This window comes from Sapajus apella, unplaced genomic scaffold, assembly GCF_009761245.1.
Source record: "Sapajus apella isolate SASKATOON/1434 unplaced genomic scaffold, GSC_monkey_1.0 scaffold17, whole genome shotgun sequence".
Lineage (NCBI taxonomy): Eukaryota > Metazoa > Chordata > Mammalia > Primates > Cebidae > Sapajus > Sapajus apella.
The window spans coordinates 16,676,722-16,699,134 of NW_022436957.1; the positions used below are offsets into that span (position 1 = coordinate 16,676,722).

At 39.0% G+C, this 22,413-nt stretch overlaps 1 long non-coding RNA gene across 1 annotated transcript; it reads left to right on the forward strand.

The window, feature by feature from the left end:
- Positions 1-450: 450 nt before the first annotated feature.
- LOC116556541 lies at positions 451-21,556 on the forward strand. The gene is made up of 4 exons (XR_004271067.1): positions 451-462; positions 5,014-5,020; positions 5,701-5,706; positions 21,464-21,556. It is a non-coding gene; the product is annotated as an uncharacterized LOC116556541 (long non-coding RNA).
- The last annotated feature ends 857 nt before the right edge of the window (positions 21,557-22,413 follow it).

The following is a 22,413-nucleotide window of genomic DNA, read 5'->3' on the forward strand; positions in this document are numbered from 1 at the left end:
GTGAAGAGTAAACAGACATGGTGCAGCAGGACTACTTATCCTTTCCTTAAGTCAAATAAATTCCCTTCCTTCAGATGTTGATTTAGGATAACTTTTACAATGTAAAAGTGAATGCACTTAGCATTATCCATTTAATTTTCTTGCTTGTTTTGTTTGTGATCATTGTTAATTAATGGAGGTAAAGACACCACAAAAAGAAAAACAAAACAAAAAATAACTGGCTCTAGATGGCTATATAAGAGTAGTTTTGAGTTTAAAGAGATTCCAAGAATAAAAAGAATTATAGGTCAGCCTTGCAAATTGTCATCTGCCCTAGGCCAAACATGATTTATGTGTGCAGTAAAGGATTCAGCTTGTTTCTTGATCTGCCCCAGGATTCCATTTTCTTCTAGTAACTATGACGTCCCTCCTCCATACACATAAACCCATCCCTGTCACCAGCAACTCTGAAAAAGGAAAGCAGTTTTGCAATGTTTGGATCCTGGTAAATTTCATATGCTTATTTTCAACAAATGGCCTGGATAAGAGTTTCCAATAAACTACAAACCAAGCTTATTTTGTTTATTCACAGGGCAAAAATCTTTTCTGACATAAAAGTGAACAAGATCATGATTTATGTATCAAGAATTAAAAATATATTCCTCACCAAAATCTATAACATATCTTTCTCTGGAGTAAGCAGTTATGGTAACTAAATACCTGCATATTTTTTTACTTCTTTGCTACATGATTCTCCTTGTTAGGAACCCCTTTGGAACCAAAATGCCCTATATTCTTAATGACTTGTGGAGCCAGATTTATCTTTCTAGTTTCATCCCTGTTGAAATCCCATTAGAGAAGATGGCCTATTGTTACATTTTCATTGCAAATTGCACACCTGATATTTTAGGACATTTAATAATTAAGTGAGCAGCAGCATGACTCCTGAGTAACTGCAAAATGATTTGACAGGAATTGAAACAGTGTATTCGCCTATACTTTAGATCCAACAGATTCTAATCTAAGAGGAAAAGGTGCCAGCACCCATTCAAAGAATTAGATGGAGGAGGACACACTGAAATTACTATGGATTGGAGAACACCACACAATATGAGCATAGGCAGTTTCTAAAGCTTTTTTGCAATTGGGAAGTGAGAATATTCTACACAGTGATCAGGATGCTTGTCCTGTTTTTGTGATATATGTCATGCATTATCCCAGCTTGAAGTGTGTGTGTGTGTGTGTGTGTGTGTGTGTGTGTGTGTGTGTAATTGACCAAGGATTGGGAGGCAGTATTGTTTGTTTTATTTTTTCATGTTGTTTTGCAAATACAATGTCTGGTGAGGAATAGATAGTTCTTAACTTTAGGGAATACACAGTCTAAATACTGAACAATAGAAAGTGAAGGATGGCTAGAATTAGCAACCAGGACACTAGTCTTTCCAAGCTGATGCTAAATCCATACTGACTTTCCCCTAATAGTCTCTTCAGGCTTATTTACTTTCACCCTCCATTGGAAAACATATTTCCGACTTTATTTTCTCTGGGTCTCAAATAAGAGATCCTTGGTTTGCTTGTGGGATTTTATCTAAAAGAGCAAACACTGACCTTGTCTACATTTCAGTTATTAGAAGTATTAACAATAACAGTTGTAACCTTTTCAGCTATAAATATGGCATACATAAGGACACAACTCAGTTGAAATTCAAAACAATGAATATATTATCTTTCTCTCCTACAGAGAAATGAACACCTTTATACTATACATGTGTATTGTATATAGAAGTCAGATTTTAACTAAGTCAACAAGGAGTGGTTAATCAAATCCCTTCCCAAGGACCATTGCTGTTTTGATTTTGAAGAATTCAGAAATTTAGCTTCTCAATTTCAAGATTCTGCTCGAATCAGGAATACAATTAGTCTGATAATCATATTGCTCTAAAATAACATTCTTAACATCTGTCTTTACCATTAAGATAAACAGTGACTGGCTTTAAATTTTGTTTTGCCCACAAATCATTGTTAAAACAGAAATTTCTTTACCATTAGCTTATAGAGTGGGGATTCTTTAAAGAAATTTAAGCAATTGTTATGGAGACTACAGGACAACACTCCTTTTCTTTCAGGATATCCAAAGGAAGAGAAGTATACTAAAAAGAGGTCTGGGCACAAAACTGAGTAATAGACTCAGAGGTTTTCGACCTCAGTTGTGACATTAACTAGGCTTAACCCTGGATAATACAAATTATTCTATGCGTATGAGTTTTCTCATCAGGAAAATGAGGTATGAACTTTATTTGCCCTACTTCTCTGTTTTGATGTAGCCCAAAGAGGAATAAGAAAGCACTTTGCCAGCTGCAGAACATCCTATGAAGCTAAAATTTTATAAATGAGGCTTCCTGTGAGTGACAAGGCCATTGGAAGTCAGGAACACCTCATGGTAAACAAATCTCTGACCATGCTTTTCTCTAAACCAATTGTTCTCAACTCTAGCTGCACATGGGGCAGGTCTAAAATATTAATACCTGGATCACACCACCAGTGACTGTGATATCATTGTCTGGGGTGTGGCCTAGGCATAAGGATTTCTAAAATCTCCCAGGTGATTCTAACTTGCTGTCAAGGTCAAGGAACACTGCAAAGTATTGTGGAATAATGACTTTTGGATGCCTGACTGCTGCTCACACCTTATGCTACTTGTCTGGCTTAAATGCTGGCCTGTAGAGACATCCTCCCAAAGCTTCACTGGATCCAGTTGTAGGAAGTGGAACACTGGGATAGGGTCGGAAAACCTACATGTAAGTCCTTGATGTGTCACCTTTAAGCTGTGTGATTTGGGGCAATTTATCACTCTGCCGATGATAATAACAATATGACAGCTAGCATTTATTGCATACTGATTATTGACTAATAATTAGAAATGGTTAACATGTCCAGTCTCCAATAACAACCCAAAGTGAACATTATTATCCCATTTTACAGCAGAGAAAACTGAGGCTTCATCATATTGAATGGCTTCCCCATGTTTTTCCTTATTTGCAAAACGGGTATAACAATAACCTGTCATAGATAATAATGAGATGAAATAATGTACAGGAAAGTTATTTGTAAATTAAGACGCTGTACATAAATTTAGCAAATACATAGCCATGTGGATAAAGCTTGAGATTTTGCTTCAAACGGTCTTGAGTTTCTTTCCCAGTTCTGTCTACGTAATTGCAGGACAATCTTAAGCAGTTTATTTAGCATCATTTTACTGTGTTTTTAAAACCGCATAATGGGAGATATTATTATCTCCTTTTGTAGGATTATTGTGGATTACAGATAATGTACTTAAAAAGCAAAGCATAGTGCCTGGCACTATAGCTTAATAAAAGCAGCTATTATTTTCAATTGTTGTTATCTCTAAGGATCAGGTAGTTTCTGCTTCCAAATTTATGATTAATACCTATTGAAGTCTTTTTGTGTCTTTATTATTAAAGTATTATTATTATTGGAATCCTATTTTCATCCTGGATTTTGAAACATTCAGGTTGGGTTTTGGGCTTTGTAAAAAGTACATTTGAAGATCTTTTGGTCTAGCTCTATATTTAAACAGAACCTACTGTTTGGACAATATCTTATGAGTAAGAGTGGACAAACGGCACATCTCTACTTTCATTGTAGAGGAACCTGAAAATTCAGTTCACCTTGACCACCATAATCATCATAATCCTGGTCAGAGTATTGACTAGGAGCTTTAATATTTACAGACCCTGAAGGAATTTGTGGACACTGTATCTCAGCTCCATTTTGCATAGGAGGATGCAACTATACCTAACAGTCATTACAGGGAAATTTGAGCCCTTTACCTGTTCAGTCTCACAGTTACCTACATATCCAATCCACTTACCACAGGTCACTGAAGTTTTCTTTCAAACATGCAAATTTAATGATCATTTTTGTTTGATTCTTTCTTGCTTTCAGGACAAAGTCTAAACTCCGAGGCATGGTATAATAGGCCTGCCTTTCCTTGAACTTACCTTATCCTCCAGTCATAGAAAACTTGTACTTCCTGGAAGACACCATACACTATTGCAAGCTCCTGTACCTTACATGCTGCTACCTTTGTCTGGAATGTCTTTTTTTCCTTGTCCTGGCAAGTAAACAACTACTTCCCTTCCCAGCCCCAGTGTAGACTTCACCTGCTCTGTGAGATCTCCTCCAATTCTCTGAGGCTGGATTGCATGCCCCCATTGTACCTGCACCAATCTCCAAACAAACATATTGCCTTAGAATTGTAAATTTACAATTCTAGAACGTGAGCCCCAGTGCTGTTCCTTACTCATCTTTAAACTCTTACTCTGAGAACAGTGCCTGTTCCATAATAGGTGTTCAGTAAATGTTCGGTGAATGAAGTGACTGAAAAACTAAAATATCTAACCTTGTTAAAATTGTGTACAAAGTTAGAGTAAATAGACTTTGAGTTAGGGCTTGAGGCCCTTTCCTATATATGAAGTGAATAAGCTTAGTATATAAACTTGAAGACCTTTATTTAGAGTATTTGGTACTTTTTGATTACTTTCTGATTCTTAACTATGCTATGGGTAGTTGATATTATTTGATAAATTACTTTCCAATATGGAGTACTCTAATATGCTCAAGATTCAGCATAAGGTATGCATTATAAAAAATAAAAACATATAATCATCACCTTGAAATCTATTGATGAATATCCTCAACAGGAGTAAGGAGCTTCTCTCCTCCTACTGGCTCAGCAACTAGCTTGGACAAGTCAATTAACTTTTCTGAGCTTCAGTTGCCTACAAATGAGAGATTTGAAAAAAAATAATGTCTAAATTTTCTGCCAGCTCAAACATGGTATCATCATGTAAAACCATGCTTTGAAAAAAAGGTTGACGTGCTTTGCATTGCAGAGCATTTTCTACCTTGGATATTTGATTTTGACTGTATAATAAACTGAAGGTCTCTTGAAAGAAAGATCATGAGTGCAGGGAGGAAAATTCAGGTAAAGGTTATCTTAAAACTAGAGAGAAATAGAGTCTGGGTGGAAAGTGAGATTTGTGACCCACGGTGTCCTATTTATTTTTTAGGGCAAGAGATGAAAGTAGGTTGGACTTGGAGGGGGATGGCCAAAGGGGCATCCTGCAGCTGCAGTTTCCTTTCATGTTCCCCTAAAATCCACTGACAGGATAGAGGAAAAGCTAATTGAGGTGAGATGACTTCCCATGCGCCTAAGGGTCCTAAGCCCTTTCATCTCTCTCCGTCTGAACATTTAAAACCTGCATAATGACAAACACCAAGACTACAATCCTGACAGGGCTAGACTGAGCATTTTGTGCTCAAAAATGTGCTTTCTAAACTCTGGGGCCTGGGGGATTTGTAAGGGGAGATTGAGGACTTCACTGCCTCTCTCTTCCAGATGAAAAGGCAGCTGCTTGTGGAATTTCTGTGTTGGTGGTTTGACAGACATGAAGGTGGAAATATCTGTGATCGAACAAGCAAATGAGAGGCTGACTTCTCCTAAAAGAGATGGGAATTGCACTCTCTAAGGAATGCAGTGTGATGTGGGAGTGCCTGAACTAGTCCTTAGAAGGTTCTAATGGGATTCTCTTCTTCAACAACTTTTTTTTAAGCCCCGAGACTCTGTCATACGAGGCTATATTCTGCTGACTGAGTGTGCTGATGAGGTGGTTAACAAGTGTTGTTAGTTCTTAGCAGGCAGGAGTTTTCCATTGTTTCAGCACTTACTCACCTTTTAGTTTCTCTCCAGGATGTTTGGATTCTTGGTTGTGCTGTGTTTCGCTTTGTTTCTGATAGTTTATGTGGTAAATAGATGGAGTGATTTTTGAAAATGACCTCACAGGCTTCCAGTTTCCCCATTACATTGGGGAGTTTGTCAAGAAGAGAAGCCGTTAGCTCTATCAAATAAGTGGCTATTGTCATTTTTAATGGTCTTCCCTGCAAATAATCACCCTTAATCTTTTCACCCCAGACTGGATGGAGTGAGCCGTATGTTTGCAAGGTACTTCTTTTTTTGAACTTGGATTTTCTTGTACTTGGAAATATGGTATTTGGTCAAATGCTGCAGTAAGTAGCAGAGCCAATGGGCACATTGTCACCCTTCAGAGCACCAGTTTTCTATGAGGGACTCCAAGGACAGGTGGGTTTTATCTTCCAAATGCTTTTTGCATTCAGGTGGCCACATTCCCCCTAACTTTTACATTTTGCTTTATTTATTTATGTTTTGAAGTAGTCCTAAATTTACATGGCATGAAATGGAAAAGGTGCAAGAGTATTTAGTGACAAGTATTCCTCTTATTCCTGTCCCTCAGCCTACCTGTCCTCTCCTTCAGAGGTAACCAATGTTACTGTTATTTTTTTCTGAATCCTTCCAGAGATAGTCCATACTTATACATGCAACTATGTACACAGGATATTTTTACTCCTTTACAAACCCACATGGTAGCAGACCATATATAACTGGACCCCTTGCTTGATTCACTTATGTGTTTCAGAGCTTTTTCCATCATCAATCCATATACACATATCTTATTCTTTTTTTGTAGTTGCACAGTATTTTGTGGCATGGATTTATCATAGTATATTCAACCAATTATGAGATCACCTGTAACTTAGAAATATGTGCATAGAAGACACTGCTGCAAGGGGCAGCATCACTGCACAGATTCCTCTTATCTTGTTCCAGCAAGTTATATGGTATTTGTGTCTCTTCCTAGGGGCATTAAGTTTGGTGCTAAACCTCCCCATAACTTGAAACCTGCACACACACACACACACACACACACACACACACACTCACTCACCACCTTTCTGCCACCAGACCCCTGATGCCTGGGAACCATTTTTCTTTTCTCCAGTGAGAAGGGTAGATTTCTAATCTCTTGGCCTTATATGGTTTTATTGTTAGTACTACTTCTTTTTTTTTTTTTTAGTAGAGATGGGGTTTCATCATGTTAGTCAGTCTGGTCTTGAACTCCTGACCTCATGATTCGCCCACCTTGGCCTCCCAAAGTGCTGGGATTACAGGTGTGAGCCACCACGCCTGGCCAGTAGTATTACTTTTATATAGTTCTGGCATTATGCTCTGGGCACTGGAAAAATTTGTTCCAGCATTGCTAGGCAATTTAAGACTGTGACATGTCACTGGAATATCATGGCAAATAATTGCCATGTTACCCTATTCATTATCATACATGTGTGTCATCAAGCAGCGCTACTATGCCCAGACATTGCAGGTCACAGAGAAATCACTACAGCATCCTGGGTTGAGAATATAAATTCGTTTTAGGAGTTGGATAATTGTAACGTCTTTTGTATTTAACAGTAGCTATTGGTTTATTTACATAGCTCAGCATATATACAGATACTGAGCCTCCCAGGGCAGGAACCATCATCTGTCTTACTCATCTTGTTTCCTTTAATGCTTAACATAGTGCCTGGCATCTGATAAGCATTTACTATAGACTGAAAGATTTGAGTGTTTGGAAGAAATATTAGAAAGATAAATCATTTTGAATTTTACATAAGGTCATAATATACATCAGGGTTTGATTAGAGAAGCAAAACTACAGCACTTATGCAAAGGATTTATTACAGGAATTTGACTTACATAATCAAGGAAGCTTGATTTTTGTATGATGGTAGCTTCTGCACCTGGTGCTGGGCCTGACGTCAGCAGGACAGGTAACTGGGAAGGAAAGATGGACAAAATGTAAGGGAAAGTAGGGACAAACTAGAACCCATGAGGACAAGCCAGGATGTGTGCCATTCTCAAACTTCTCTCAAGCCTCCAATTTCAATAATGCAGTGGCACAAATGGGAATTCAATGCTCTTCCTCACAATGCTGAACATGGATTTGATGCAGGAGTCAGAGAAGTTAAAGGGAAGACATACTTAAAGCTGGAGGAAAGACAGATGTGACTGTTGCCCCCAGAAGCTGCATAAAGTGGTCCAGGATTTGGAGAAGCTCTAGAAGATCTGGCAGGAACTGAAGGAGCTCTATGCCCAGCTGCTGCCCTACACCAACAGGGCGAGCCAGCAGATCAGTGACAATGTGTGGGAATTGCAACAACACCCTGTGCCCTGCACTGTCCTTCCAAGTATAAAAAAGAATATGGACACTGCTTTACTTCCACTGTGTAAATCTTACCCAAAATGTCTCTTGTGACCTATGTGAACTAAAAAGTATGAGAGCAGGAAATTCTGGGAAACATAGTTCCAGGTTAGCTAAGTCGACACAGAATAAATCCACTATCGACAGTATTTTTCTTCTGATATCACCCCAAATCAGGTTATCTAAAAGGAAGCATTCACAGACTGTAAACTAACCTTCCAATTTAATATTCAATATCTATAGAAAGGCAAAGAAGAATACTATATCTTTCTACTGCTCCCCCAAAATAGTATTTTTAGCCTCATGGGAAACTTAACGGTTTTACTGGGAATATGACAAACATCTTCCCTGGAAGAATCCACTTTACAAAGGCAAAATTATTCACCTCCAGATATCATAGAGCTTAGTTCAAACAGGAAAAAAAAAAAGTATTGTTTTTCCAGTAGCTGTTTCTTCTGAGTTCAGTACTTTTTTCCCAGCCCACTCAAAGTTAAAAAAAAAAATTTGTGCATCCAAGTTCTTTTTTTTTCTTCTTGAATTTACTTACACTTTATTCTTAAATTTGCTAAAAGCAGTAAAACATCCCGATAGTAGATCTCAGAGAATCTATTAATGCTTTAAAAAGGAGATAAGTTCAGCCTATTCCAAAGTTGCTCAGTTCTATTCAAACACTGTGGTAGGGTGCACAATTGGTACTAATTTTTCACTTATTTTTGTATTTCCACCTTTGTTGTGGGACTTGTGACTTTGCAATTCCTCTGATTACAAGGACCAAGTATATTTCCTCACCAGTTGACATGGAGCTTGGCTGAGTGACTTGATTTGGCCCATAGCATATTGGTCGAAACAACAGTAGCCAGTTCTGAGCCTAGGCCCTAAGGGGCCTTGTGTCTTTTGCCTGCCCTCTTGTACTTCTGCCATCCCATAAGAAAGGCTTCTCCTGGATAGTGCGACCCCTCCACCTAACCCCCAGAGGAGGCAAACATAAAACAGAGCTGTTCCAAATGACCTGAAGATCTGTGAGAGTAAATGTCTGTTGTTTAAAGCCGAATGATTTTGGGAGTGGTTTGTTATGTAGCATTTTTGTGGAAATACCTGCTTTAGTTATCTTTTGCTATATAACCCCACCCTCACTAAAAAAAAAAAAAAAAAAAAAAAAAACAACAACAACAACAACAACAACAAAACATACTTAGTGGCTTACAGCAACGATCATTTACTTGCTCACAGATCTGGGATTTGGGCAGAGCTCAGCAGGGAAGGCTCCTCTCTCTTCCACATGGGAGAGCTTGAAAGAATCTGGAAGACTCACTTCCAAGAAGGCTCACTGGTGACTGGCAAGTTGGTGCTGGCTTCCAGCTTGAGCTTACTGGGGGCCTCTCCACATGTACCTCTCCTTGGCTTTCCCACACATGGTGGCTGGGTTCCAAGAATGAGCATACTAAGAGACAGAAAGTAAAAGCTGCCAATTTCTTAAGGCTTGGACTCACAAACTGGCTCAGCCTCACTTCTGCCATATTTTATCAGTCAAGAATTCTAAGCTCCCATAGTCAAGGGCAGAGGATACAGAACTTGCTTTTTGAGGAGTGTCAAAGAATTTGGGGACCATGTTCTAAAACTGCTACAATATTTAACCAATATAGGCACCTTCAAGCCTAAACCCTTCTATCAGAAAGGGAAAATAAATCTCTGGAGGTAAGAAACAAAAAGGAAGGAGTAAGAAACACAGAAAAGGCATGTGAGAAATATCACCCATTGCAAACATGTCTTCTTAGATGTTTCCCAGTTTCTACTCTAGGAACAAAGCAAAAGAAGAGACCAATATTTGTGCGGCCCACTTGGCAATTAGAAACATTTTTTAAAAACTTTCCACTTGAGGATTTGGAGTAGGAAGTTGACAAAATAAAATCTGGGTCACTGTGATGTCATGGATAGAAAAATCATTTTATTCAGGTGATCTGGCCCTGCCCCTATTCTGTACTACCTTCCTATGATCTCTGGCATTGGCATGTTATTTAACCTCTCTGGGTCTCAGGTCTTTCATCTGTAAATGAAGTGAACAGGGTGGTATTTGAGATTTCTTCCTGTTCTGACACTCTGTGAATCATTGTCATTTTCTTTATGACTCTGACATCTAAATGATGGCCTGGACTCCCTATATTTAACTCTCCAGAATCTATTTTTTGCTGCATGCCCTTGATAATGAATGGGATTCCTTAGTAAAACCAAACCTTAAGATCTCAGCAATAATGAGCTTCAGAATAATGATTGCCACGCTGAGTGGGACAGCCACACATGCACTTCTCCTTGTAATTAGAATGAAATAAAAACACCGTTTTTTCCTCCATTTTGTAATGGAAAGGAAGACTAATATTTTCAAAGGGAAGTTTACCAAAAGCTAAGAAAGCAAGCAGAAATAATTGCCCCAAAATAAGAAGTATAAAATATTCATTTCTAAAATACAGGAAATAAAGAAATAAAGAATTTTTCTGTGCTGAAATCTCCTTATGCTAGATAGCTATCTCCTGTCCCTGTGGTGCTGTGGATTAGAAGTGATAAAACATGGGTTCAAATCTCGGCTCTACTGTTTAAAACTTTTACTTGGGCTAAATTGCCTAAGCATACTGAACCTTAATTTCTTCATCTCTAAAATGAGAATAATCATACCTATTGCCAAAGTTGTTGATAGGATTAAATTAGATAATATAGGCAAAATAACAGGCTCATAGAAGGTTAACTTAGCTTGGAGTCTCTGAAAAGCAACCCCAAAACAAGGATTCCAGTGTACATGGTTTTTGAGGAGATTCAGGAAACATATCCAGGGAAGCAGGGAAGTAAGGGAAGAAAAAGCAGCCAAATAGGGGCATGAATATTAAGACTGCTGCCAGAGTGACTGAAGCTTAATCCCCTGGGAAAACTCTAAGAACTGGTATAAAATACATGCTTCATATAACTTCACTCAGGAATTAACAAGGCTTGGGTATTCTGTCAGTCATTGATTGAGGGCTACTTTTGAGGTTGAGAATTCCCCAGTGCTTCTTGTGGGAGAGTACCAGTGGTCCTCTGGAAAAATTCCTCAAGCATGAAAACAAGAATACTGGCAGGTAGAAGTTGTTCACAGCATATTAATATGTAAGCTCTTAGGAGCATGGACAGTGCATGGATATTATCTGTTGCAAAAGTACTCACCAAATACTCATTCTTAATAGAGACTGGTGGCACTAGGCCTGACTTCCTTTTCTGCAGACTCTTAACTGTGCCTTCTAATCAGAGAGACATTCCTGTTTCACTACTTAAAAGACAACAGTGACTAATATCAATTCATTGCACTTGGGTGAAGAAGCTCCCATCATAGACCCCTTTCCTCTCTGCCCTGCTACCCCAATCTCAAGGGCATGAGCCATACACAGCTGAACTTCCATCTGAAGACTGACACCTATAACTTTGCACAGAGCACCACAAGGGAGAGTCCTGATCAATGTTACTAACTTGGCCCAGTAGTTCCATTTTCAGTGCTAAGGACTACGAATCTACCATGCCTCTCCTACTGTCCACCTTAGAATCCAAATGCAAATCTCTCTGGACCCTCATTCTCACCTGTACTCCTTTATAAATACTGTCTTGTGCTTCCTCTCCTGCACTAGTTGCAAGTCCTCCTTCCAAACCATTTATCTGTGCCCTTTGGAGGTGCCCAGTAGCCTCTAAATTGTCACCAGATACTTTCTTTACCTCCTTGCTTTACAAGAAACTTCATTTTTCTTGCCCTATAATTGGGAACATTGCAGAACACCATTTCTGAATATTTTCATCAGAATCCTCTAAGCCTGAGCTGCATTATTGAACTTATTATGAGACCATGCAGATTGATGCCACTATAAATTCTTGGTCATCAGTGTTAAAATATCAATTAGACTCTTAGCTCAGCTCTCCTGGCTTGCTGGATTTTCCTGGTTTGTGAAAATTAGTTCCTATATTATCCATTCTCCTCATATTCTTGACCTTCCTTGTTCTCAGAAAATGATTTTATTCCCTACCTCACAAATAAATTAGAGGCCACTGGTCAAGACTTCCATATATGTCCTGTCATCAAATCAGTCCTCATCCTTTCCTTTTTCTCTGATGTTGTATGGCAGGAGGCTAATCCCCTTGTACCTCTGTTGTCTGGATCCATCCCTTCTTCTCAAGAATCTTGCTGTCTTAACTTGGCCCTCTATCTTCAACTTTGAAGCTCCCCATTACCAATTAGCATTTTAGCATGCTCAAACCCAATTCATGCAAATAAGACTAAATAAATATAAAAACAAACAAACAAACAAACAAAAAACCTTACTTAATCCCACTATCTAGCAAAAAAATTGGACTTCTCAAAGAGAGGTCTGGCCTTCATCCCTGACTCTTGAGAGGTAACCTTTAAACCCTTGGAATTTCTGGAATTACAGGAGTGTCTTTGTTGTTCAAGGCAGGCCCCTAGGAACATTTGATATTTACTCAAAATTCTGAATACACTGGGCTGGGGCTGTGTCCCCAGAGCGGGGCATAGCCCATGCTGCAGATCTCATAGGTTGGAGTCAGGTGCCTGAGGTTCTCCCAGTCTGGTGTTGCACACTGGTGGCTCTGCAGTTTGAAGGTCCCTGGGGCAGCCCATGACTCCACTAAGCATTTCCCTAGTGGGAGATTTCTGTACCAGCCCTAGTTCCACAGTTCTGCTGGTCATTGACCTAGTGGGGGCTTTATCAACACCACTTCCACTATGATAGCTCTCAGTCCAAGCCTCTGATGGCTCTCTGAGGCATCCTGTGAAATCTTGGTGGGGGAAGCCATGCCTCCACAGCTTATGCACTCTGTGCACCTGAAGAATAAGTACCCTGTGGACACTGCCAAGACTCACCACTGGCACCCTTTACAGAGTGCCCTACCTGGGCCAAACTGAGCCCACCTGAGCCACAGCCATGTGGCCAAGAAATGCTACATCGGAATTCAGGGATCACAGGTTTGAGGCAGCCCTGGGTAGCAAGCCCCAAGGTCCTGCAGGTGCCCTGGGCACCTCTCTCAAAGCCATTCTGCCCTTAAGATCCTGGAATTCTAGGCCTGTGATTGGCATGATGGCAGTCTTGAAGATGTTTGGAATTCCTCTGGGTTCTCACCCACTGTCTTAATGAATAGCACCTGGCTTCGTTCTATTTATACTTATCTCCCCATGAGGCAGTCTCTTGGCCACATGCTTGATTTTCTCTCCTAAATATCTTTTTTTATTCTTTATATTACTAGGCTGAGAATTTCCCAAATACTTATGTTCTGCTTCCCTTTCGATGATAAATTCCATCTTAGATTGTCTCTCTCGTCTTGAATTTTACTAAAAGCAGTTAAGAGAAGTCATGCAGCACCCTGAGCACTTTGTTGCTTAGAGATTTCTTCCACCAAATAGCCTACTTGATTGCTCTTAAATTCTGCCTTCCACAAAGTTATAGTACATGGACACAGCTCAGCCAAGTTCTTTGCCACTTTATAACAAGGATGAACTTTCCTCCCGTTTCCAAACCTTGTTTCTCATTTCTGTCCGAGACCTCATCACTGTCCATATTTCTACCAACATTCTGTTCATTGACACTAAAGTAATCTCTAAAAACACTGAGGCTTTTTCTAGTGCTCTCCTCTTCTTAGCTCTCACCAGAATCACCCTTAATGATCCATTCACAGCAATACACGCTTTTCCCAGCATTCACTTCAAAACTGTTCCATCCTCTACCCATTAGTCAGTTCCAAAGATTCTTCTGCATTTTTAGGTATTTTTAATAGCAACACACCACTCATCTGGTACCAATTTGTCTTGGCCATTTATGAAGCTATAATTCTGTGGTACAAAATACTGTAAACTGGGCAATTTATAAAGAACATGAATTTATTTCTCACAGTTCTAGAGGCTGAGAAGTCTAAAATCAAGGCACTGGCTGGTTCAGTTATCTGGTGAGGGCTACTCTCTGCTTCCAAGAATGGGTCTTGTTGCTGCATCCTCTGAAGGGTACAGATGCTGTGTCCTCACATGGCAGAAGATGGAAGCACAAGCAAACCAAATGCTGTGTGAAACTTCTTTCATAAGGGCCTTAATCCTATTCATGAGGGAGAAGCCCTTATGGCATAATCACCTCTTAATACCAACACATTGACAAAACCTGATTTTTGGAGGAAATACATTTAAATTATAGCAGTTGTGTCAGAAATCTTGGGCACACTTGGAACCGTGGGACTGTATCTGAGGGACTGTATCCTCAGTGTCACAGTCTGAACTCAGGGTACCCACATTTCTCTCCCAGCTACTACTGATATGTCTTTCCTCTTCGTGGCTAAAATTTTTGAGACAACTACACAACCCTTCATCATTTCCTTTCCAATTCATTCCTAAACCCACTGAAATTGAGTATCTGCCCATACTACTTCAGTGATACACCCCATAGCTAACCAATACTCACCTTGTCACTAAATCCAATGAACAGTGACATTCTTACCTGATTTGTTGAATCACTCTTGTATTTTTGCTTCTGTGATACCACATCTTCTCATTTCCTTCCTACCTCTAGTCACTACTTCTCAGCTTTCTTTATAAGTACCTCTTCCTTAATCTGCCCATATATTTTGATCTTTCCCAGTGACTCTGGGTAATTTCATGCATATGCCCAATTCTATACCTTAGCCTTACACTTTCTCCTTAGCGTCACTCAAATATCAACATGACTACTTGAATTTTAATTAGACTACAAGCTCCATGAGTCTTGGAATTTGTCCACTGCTATATTCCCAGGACATAGTCCAGTGCCTGGCATAGTAGGTGCTCAGTAAATATTTATTGAGTGAATGAATAAATGAATTAGTATATTATGTTTCGTAGGCACCTGAAGCTCAATGTGTCCATAAATGAACTTGTTACTATACCTCTAAACCTACTCCTCCCCTGGAGTTTCTTGTCTCAATAAATGGTGCCACCATCCTCTCAGTTGCCCAAGCTAGAAAACTTGAGAGTTATTCTTGACTTCTTTCTCACCCTCTCCTCTACATCCTATCCATCATCAAGACTTGTCAATTCTTACTTCCTAAAAAAAAATCTCAATTCCATCTATTTCTTTCCATTTCATAGTCAATGCATTAGTCCAGTCACTATTATCCATTACAAGGGCTACTCTATCAGCTTCCACATTGTTCTCCCTGCCTTATCCCTTGCCTCTCTACCCATTATTCACAGTACACCCAAAGTGATGCTTCCAAATACAAAGCTGACCATGTCACACACAAACCTTTACAAACTTTCTTCTACCCTTGAAATGAAGCTCAAACTCATAACGTGGCTTACAAAACCTACCCTGATCTGGTCTCAACTACCACTTTGTCCTCATTTTTAATCCTTTCTTCTGCCTGCCCCTCTCAATTTATGTCCTAGTCCTACTGAATTTTCATTTCAGTTACTCAAACCCATCATACTCTCTCCACCTCTCACTCCAGGTCTTTGAATATATTTTTTTCTCTTTCTGTCTGGAACACTCTGCACCCTTTATGAATGAACAACTTTATCATCATGATTCCACTGACAAACTCACTTCCACATCCAAGTTTCCCTCTTCCCATCTAGTTATAGGCAGAGTCTCCCACTTTCTATATAAAGTCAACATCTCTACATCTGATCTTGATTGGACTTTCTTCTATTTTCAACAATATCTTGCTCCATCAATTATCTCTTCTGTTCTATACCTTCAAGGACCTCTTTGGTGGTCCTTTTTCTCCTGCTTGTAAAGAATCTTGAGTTCCTCCAAATTAAAAAAAAAGTTTTGTTGACCCTAGATTACCTCTCCGACAACCGTATTAATTCTCTCTGTTCTTTTGAGCCAAGTTTCTTTTTTTATATAGTAAGAATAGCTTGTATATTTATGAACAAGGAAAGTGGGCATTTGTTTTCTATTACAACTCACATTAACCAGTAATGAAAATGGCAAGGTACTAGGGCAAGAGTAGACACCAGTTAGTTTCTTAAGAGATTACTATGGTACACTTATACTCAGTGTCTATATTTCCTTACCTTCAACTCACTGCTCCTTTTCTCCTTCTCTGAAATGACTTATGCATAATCCACCAGTGACATACATGTTGCCAAATCAAATAGAACATTTCTTTATTGTGTCCCTGGAATCTGTCTTTTGCAGTTAACCTGTTGAGCTTTGATTTCTGGAAAATTTTATTATCTTGACTTTTATGCAGTTGTTTTCTTTCTATCAGCTCCCACATTCAATTAATTATCAACTTCTGCCAAATTGACATTCAATAATTTTTGAGCCTTTCCTTTCCCTCCATGTCTCCATACTGCCACTGCCCTGATTTAAGCTTTTACTATTTCTCAGTTGGATATTACAAAAGTCTCCTAACAGGTCTCCTTGCTCCTAGTCTTACCTCATTAAAAAAATATTTATTTTTCCACCACAATCAGAAACATTATCTATCAGCTGAGTGTGGTGGATCATACCTGTAATCCCAGCACTTTGGGAGGCTGAGGTGTGTGTATCACTTGTGGTCAGGAGTTTGTGACCAGCCTGGCAGACATGGTGAAACCCTGTCTCTACTAAAAATATAAAAAAACTAGCTGAGCATGGTGGCTTGTGCCTGTAATCCCAGCTACTTGGGATGCAGGAGAATCACTTGAACCCAGAAGGCAGAGGTTGCAATCAGCCGAGATCGCACCATTTCGCTCAATCCTGGCTGACAGAGGGAGACTCCATCTCAAAAAAAAAAAAAAACAAAAAAGAGAGAGAGAAATATGTTATCTATCACGACATCTGACATCATCACTCGTTTTCTTTAAATCCTCAAATATCTCTTCATTGCCTATATAATAAAGTTCAGGCTTCTTAGTGCGGCATATAAAGTTCCCTATGACCTAGCTTCTGCCTATCCTATTAAGTGTCTAGCATATTTTATTTCATACTTTATCCTTAAATAAAACTAAGTAGCTTGTAGACACATACACACAATACATATGATGTATGCCTTTCACCAATACTTTGATAATGCTGATTCCCCTGTCTACAATATTTTCCCCATCTTTCTTTGCTTAAGGGTCTCTCCTCTGAGATCCCATAACACCCTAGAAATGCCCCAGATATTATTATTTACCATTATATTGAAATTCACTATTTAGATAACGTTCTCACCACTAGACTATAAGCTCTTTAAAAACGGGGATTTCATTCTCAGCAGCTAGGACAGTGACTGAAGTGAACTGAGGCTCCAACTTCATAAGGAAGTCATTATTGAATAGCCAGTTCTCTGAAAGCCATTTAGTCATTTCTAATCAGTGACTCTTGTAGTTGGGAGGAACCTTTTAGTTCATTCAGCTTTCCCTCACAGCCAAGATAACTCACAATTTAATGTGGTGGAGCATTCCAATCAACAGATCTTATTTCAATACATATGTTGCCTTCCAATGACAGTAGAAATTGACATCATGACTTTCTTAGGAAGCAATTTAGTGACGTGTGAATATTTACATGTGTTTATATTTTTATTGTATTTTTACATTTTTATTCCTTAAATGTTCATGCTTTTATTCTTAGCAATGCCTCTCTCAGAAATATCTTGTCAGAAAATTATTCAAAAATATAGGGAAAATTATTACATGGTAATGGTCATCAGAAAAATATATAATAGAGAAAATTAAAAATAGGCAACAGTAGGGGATTTATTAAGTAAATTATGATGCATTCATGAAATAGAAATTGGAGGGTGGAGCAAGATGGCCAAATAGAATGCTCTACCAAGTGTCCCCCATGCAAGAACACCAAATTTAACAACTATCTACATTAAAAAATACCTTCATAAGAACCAAAAATCAGGTGAGCACTCATAGTACTTAGATTTAACTTTATATTACTGAAAGAGGCACTGAAAAGGATAGAAAAGACAGTCGTGAATCACCACTTTCACCTATCCCTCATCCCTTGGCAGTAGCTGCGTGACATGGAGAAAGAATCTTTATGCTTGGTAGAGGCAGAGGGCAGTAATTGTGAGACTTTGCATTGAATTCAGTACTGCCCTGTCACAACTAAAAATGAAACCATGCTAAACTCAGATGATGCCTGCCCATGGAGGAAGCATATAGACTAGCCCAAGCTAGAGTGGAATCACACATCCCAGCAGTCAGAACTTGAGTTCCAGCAAGACTTGCCACCATTGGACAGTGTTCTTAAATGTGAAAGGCAGTCTAGGTCACAGACTGCAACTCCTAGGTGAGTCTTAGCACTGAGTTGAGCTCAGAGCCAGTGGACTTAAGGGGCACATAACCTGCTGAGACACCAGCTGGGGAGGATAAGGGAGTGCTTATACCATCCCTCCGCAACCCCAGGCTGCAAAGCTTGTGGCTCAAAAACAAACCCCTTCCTTCCACTTGATAAGAGGAGAGAGAAGAGAGGATTTTGTCTTGTATCTTGAATGCCAGCTCAGCCACAGTAGAATAGGACATTAGTAAGAGTCGTGAGGCCCCCATTCCAGGTCCCAGCTCCTGGACAACATTCCCAGACATAACCTGGGCCAGAAGGAAACCCACTACTTTGAAGGGAAGGACCCAGTCATGGCAGGAGCAATTATTTTCTGACTAAGGAGATGTTTGGCCCTGAATAACCACCAGTGATACCCAGGTAGTATGCCATGAGCCTTGGATGAGACTGAGATGTACTGAGTTCAGGTAAGACCCAGCACATTTCCAGGTGTGGTAGCTATGGTGAGATACTCCTTCTGCATGAGAAAAGCAGAGGGAAAAGTAAAGGGTACTTTTCTTATATCTTAGGTACCAGCTTGACTACAGTGAGGTAGAGCACTGAGCAAGAGCTTGAGGTTCCCAATTCTAGGCCGCCCACTGCCCTGAAGGGTGAGGCCCAGGCCTGGCAGCATTCACCACAAGCTGATTAAAGAGCCCTTGGGCCTCAAGTTAACATTATCAGTAGCATGGCAGTACTTCCTATGGACCTGTAGTGGTGATGGCCGTGGGTTGAGGTTCCTCTGATTGTAGAAAGGGGACAGAATAATTGGAAAGACTGTGTCTCATGGTTTGAGTGCCATGGCAGCCATAGTAGGAGAGAACACCAGGCAGATTTCTAAGGTTTTTTTTTATTCCAGCCCTGCCCAGAGCCGAAGGGAACTTGCTGCCTGGAAAGGAAGGACACAATTATGACTGGTTTCACAATCTAATGATTGTAGATTCTCAAGGGCCTTGAGTGAACATAGGTGATAGGCAGGTTGTGGTTAAAGCAGGCCTTGGGTGGAACATAATGCTGTGGTGTCTTCAAGTCTAACCCAGTGCAGTCCCAATCTTGGTGTTGTGTCACCCTGCTTTCAGCTCCAGGCAGCTTAGCACAAAGAGAGAGAGAAACTCTGTATGTTTGGGAGAAAGTAAGAGAAGGGAACAAGAGTCTATCCCTGGTAATCCAGATGAATCTTCTGGATCTTATCCAAGACCATCAAGGTGGTCCCTCTATGAGTCTGCAAGAAGCACAGTGTTACTGGACTAAGGGTGCTCCCTAATGCAGATATAGCTTAGATCACAATACCAAAGTGCTTTTCAATATCTGGAAAGCCTTCCCAAGGAGTATGGGTACAAATAAACCCAGACTGCAAAGAATAAAATAAATACCTAACTCTTCAATGCATAGACTTCAAGGAACATCCACAGGCATCAGGATCATTCAGGAAAACATGACATCACCAAATGAACTAAATAGAGCACCAGGGACCAATCCTGGAGAAACAGAGATACATGACCTTTCAGACAAAGAATTCAAAATACCTGTTTTGATGAAACACAAAGACATTCAAGATAACACAAAGAAGGAATTCAGAATTCTATCAGATAAATGTAACAAAGAGTTTGAAAGAATTAAAAAGAATCGCAGAAATTTCAGAGTACAAAAATGCAATTGGCATAATGAAGAATGCATCAGAATCTTCTAATAGCAGAATTCATCAAGCAGAAGAAAGAAATAGTGTGAAGACAGGCTATTTGAAAGTACACAGTCAGAGGAGGCAAAAGTAAAAAGAATTTTAAAAAGCATGCCAACAAAGTCTAGAAAATAGTTTCAAAAGGGCAAATCTAAGAGTTATTGGCCTTAAAGAGGAGGTAGAGAAAGATGTAGGAGTAGAAAGTTTATTCAAAGGAATAGTAATGAGAACTTTCTAAACCTAGGAAACATATTGATATCCAAGTACAAGAAGGTTATAGAACAGCAAACAGATTTAACCCAAAGAAGACTATGTCAAGGCATTTAATTATCAAACTTTCAAAGATCAAGGATAAAGAAAGGATCCTAAAGCAGCAAGATAAAAGAAGTAAATAACATACAAAGAGGAGCTCCACTACCTCTGGCAGCAGACTCTTCAGCAGAATCCTTACCAACCAGGGGAGGGTGTCATGTAATGTTTAAAGTGCTGGAGAGAAAAAAAAAAGCCTATTATCCTACAATAGTATATACAGTGAACATATCCTTCAAACATAAAGGAGAAATAAAAACTTTCCCAGACAAGTAAAAGCTGAGGAATTTCATCAACATCAGAACTGTTCTAGAATAAATGCTAATGGGAGTACTTCAATCAGAAAGATAAGTATGTTAATGAGCAATAAGAATATTCATCTGAAGGTATACAACTCACTGTAAGTAACAACTAAAATAGCAAGTACACAGGAAAACACAGATTATTATGCCATTGTAACTGTGGTGTGTAAACTACTCTTAAGTGGAAACACTAAAAGATGAACCAATCAAAAATAACTACAAGAAATATTTAAGACATAGACAGTACAATAAGATATAAAGAGAAACAACAAAATGTTAAAAAGTGGAGGGAGAAAGTTAGGGTGTAGAGTTTTTATTAGTTTTCTTTTTGCTTATTTGTTTGTTTATGCAGTGTTATCAACCTAAAATAATGGGTGATAAGACAGCATTTGCAAGCCATACTATGTTTTTTGACATGTTTAATGTCAAAAAACATAGAACCGATATACAGAAAACAAAAAGGAAGTAATTAAATCATACCGCCAGAGAAAGCTACTTTCAATAAAAATGAAGACAGGAAGGAAGGAAAGAAGGAAGAGAAGACCACAAAGCAACAAAACACAAATAACAGAATGGCAGGAGTAAGTCCTTACTTATCAGCAATAACATTAAACATAGACAAAACTCTCCAATTAAAAGACAGAGTGGCTGAATGGAGACCCAATGATCTGTTGCCTACAAGAAAACCACTTCTCTGAGGAAGACACAGGCTGAAAATAAAAAAAAAGATAGAAAAAGATATTTCATGCCAGTGAAACTCAAAAGCAGGTAGCTATACTTATATGTCACAAAATAGATTTCAAGACTAAAACTATGAGAAGAGACAAAGAAGGTCAATATATAATAATAAAGGGACCAATTCAACAAAAGAACATATGAATTGTGAATATACATGCACCAAACACTGGAGCAGCTCTCTATATAAAGCAAATATTATCAGAGCTGAAGAGAGAGATAAACCCCAATACAATAACAGCTAGAGACTTCCCACTTTCAGCATTGGGCAGATCTTCCAGACAGAAAATCAAGAAAGCAAAGATAGTCTCTTCATTAAATCATACTTGCAAAACTGGATGTTCATATACAGAAGAATGAAACTAGACCCTTATTTCTTGCCATATACAAAAATCAAAACTAAATGGAGTAAAGACTTAGATAAATCTAAGACCCCAATTAATGAAACTACTACAAGAAAACATTGGAAAACTCTTTAGGACAATGGTCTGAGCAAACCTTTCTTGAGTAATAAACCATAAGCACAGGCAACCAAAGCAAAATGGACAAATGGGATCACATCAAGTTAAAATGCTTCTGCATAGTAAAGGAAACAATCAATAAGTGAAGAGACAACCCACACAATGGGAGAAAATATTTGCAAAGTACTCATCTGACAAGGAATTAATAAACAGAATATATAAGGGGCTAAAACAACTCCATAGGAAAAAAATCCAATAATCCAATTTTAAAAAGGGCAAAGATCTGAATAGATGTTTCTCAAAAGATGGCATACAAATTGTAATCAGGCATATGCAAAAGGTGTTCAACATTATTATCAGAGAAATACAAATCAAACTACAATGAGAAAGCTTACCCCAATAAAAATGGCTTTTATCCAAAGGTCAGGCGATAACAAATGCTGGTGAGGGTATGGAGAAAATTGGAACCCTCATACACTGTTGGTAAGAGTGTAAACAGTTCAACCACTATGGAGAAGAGTT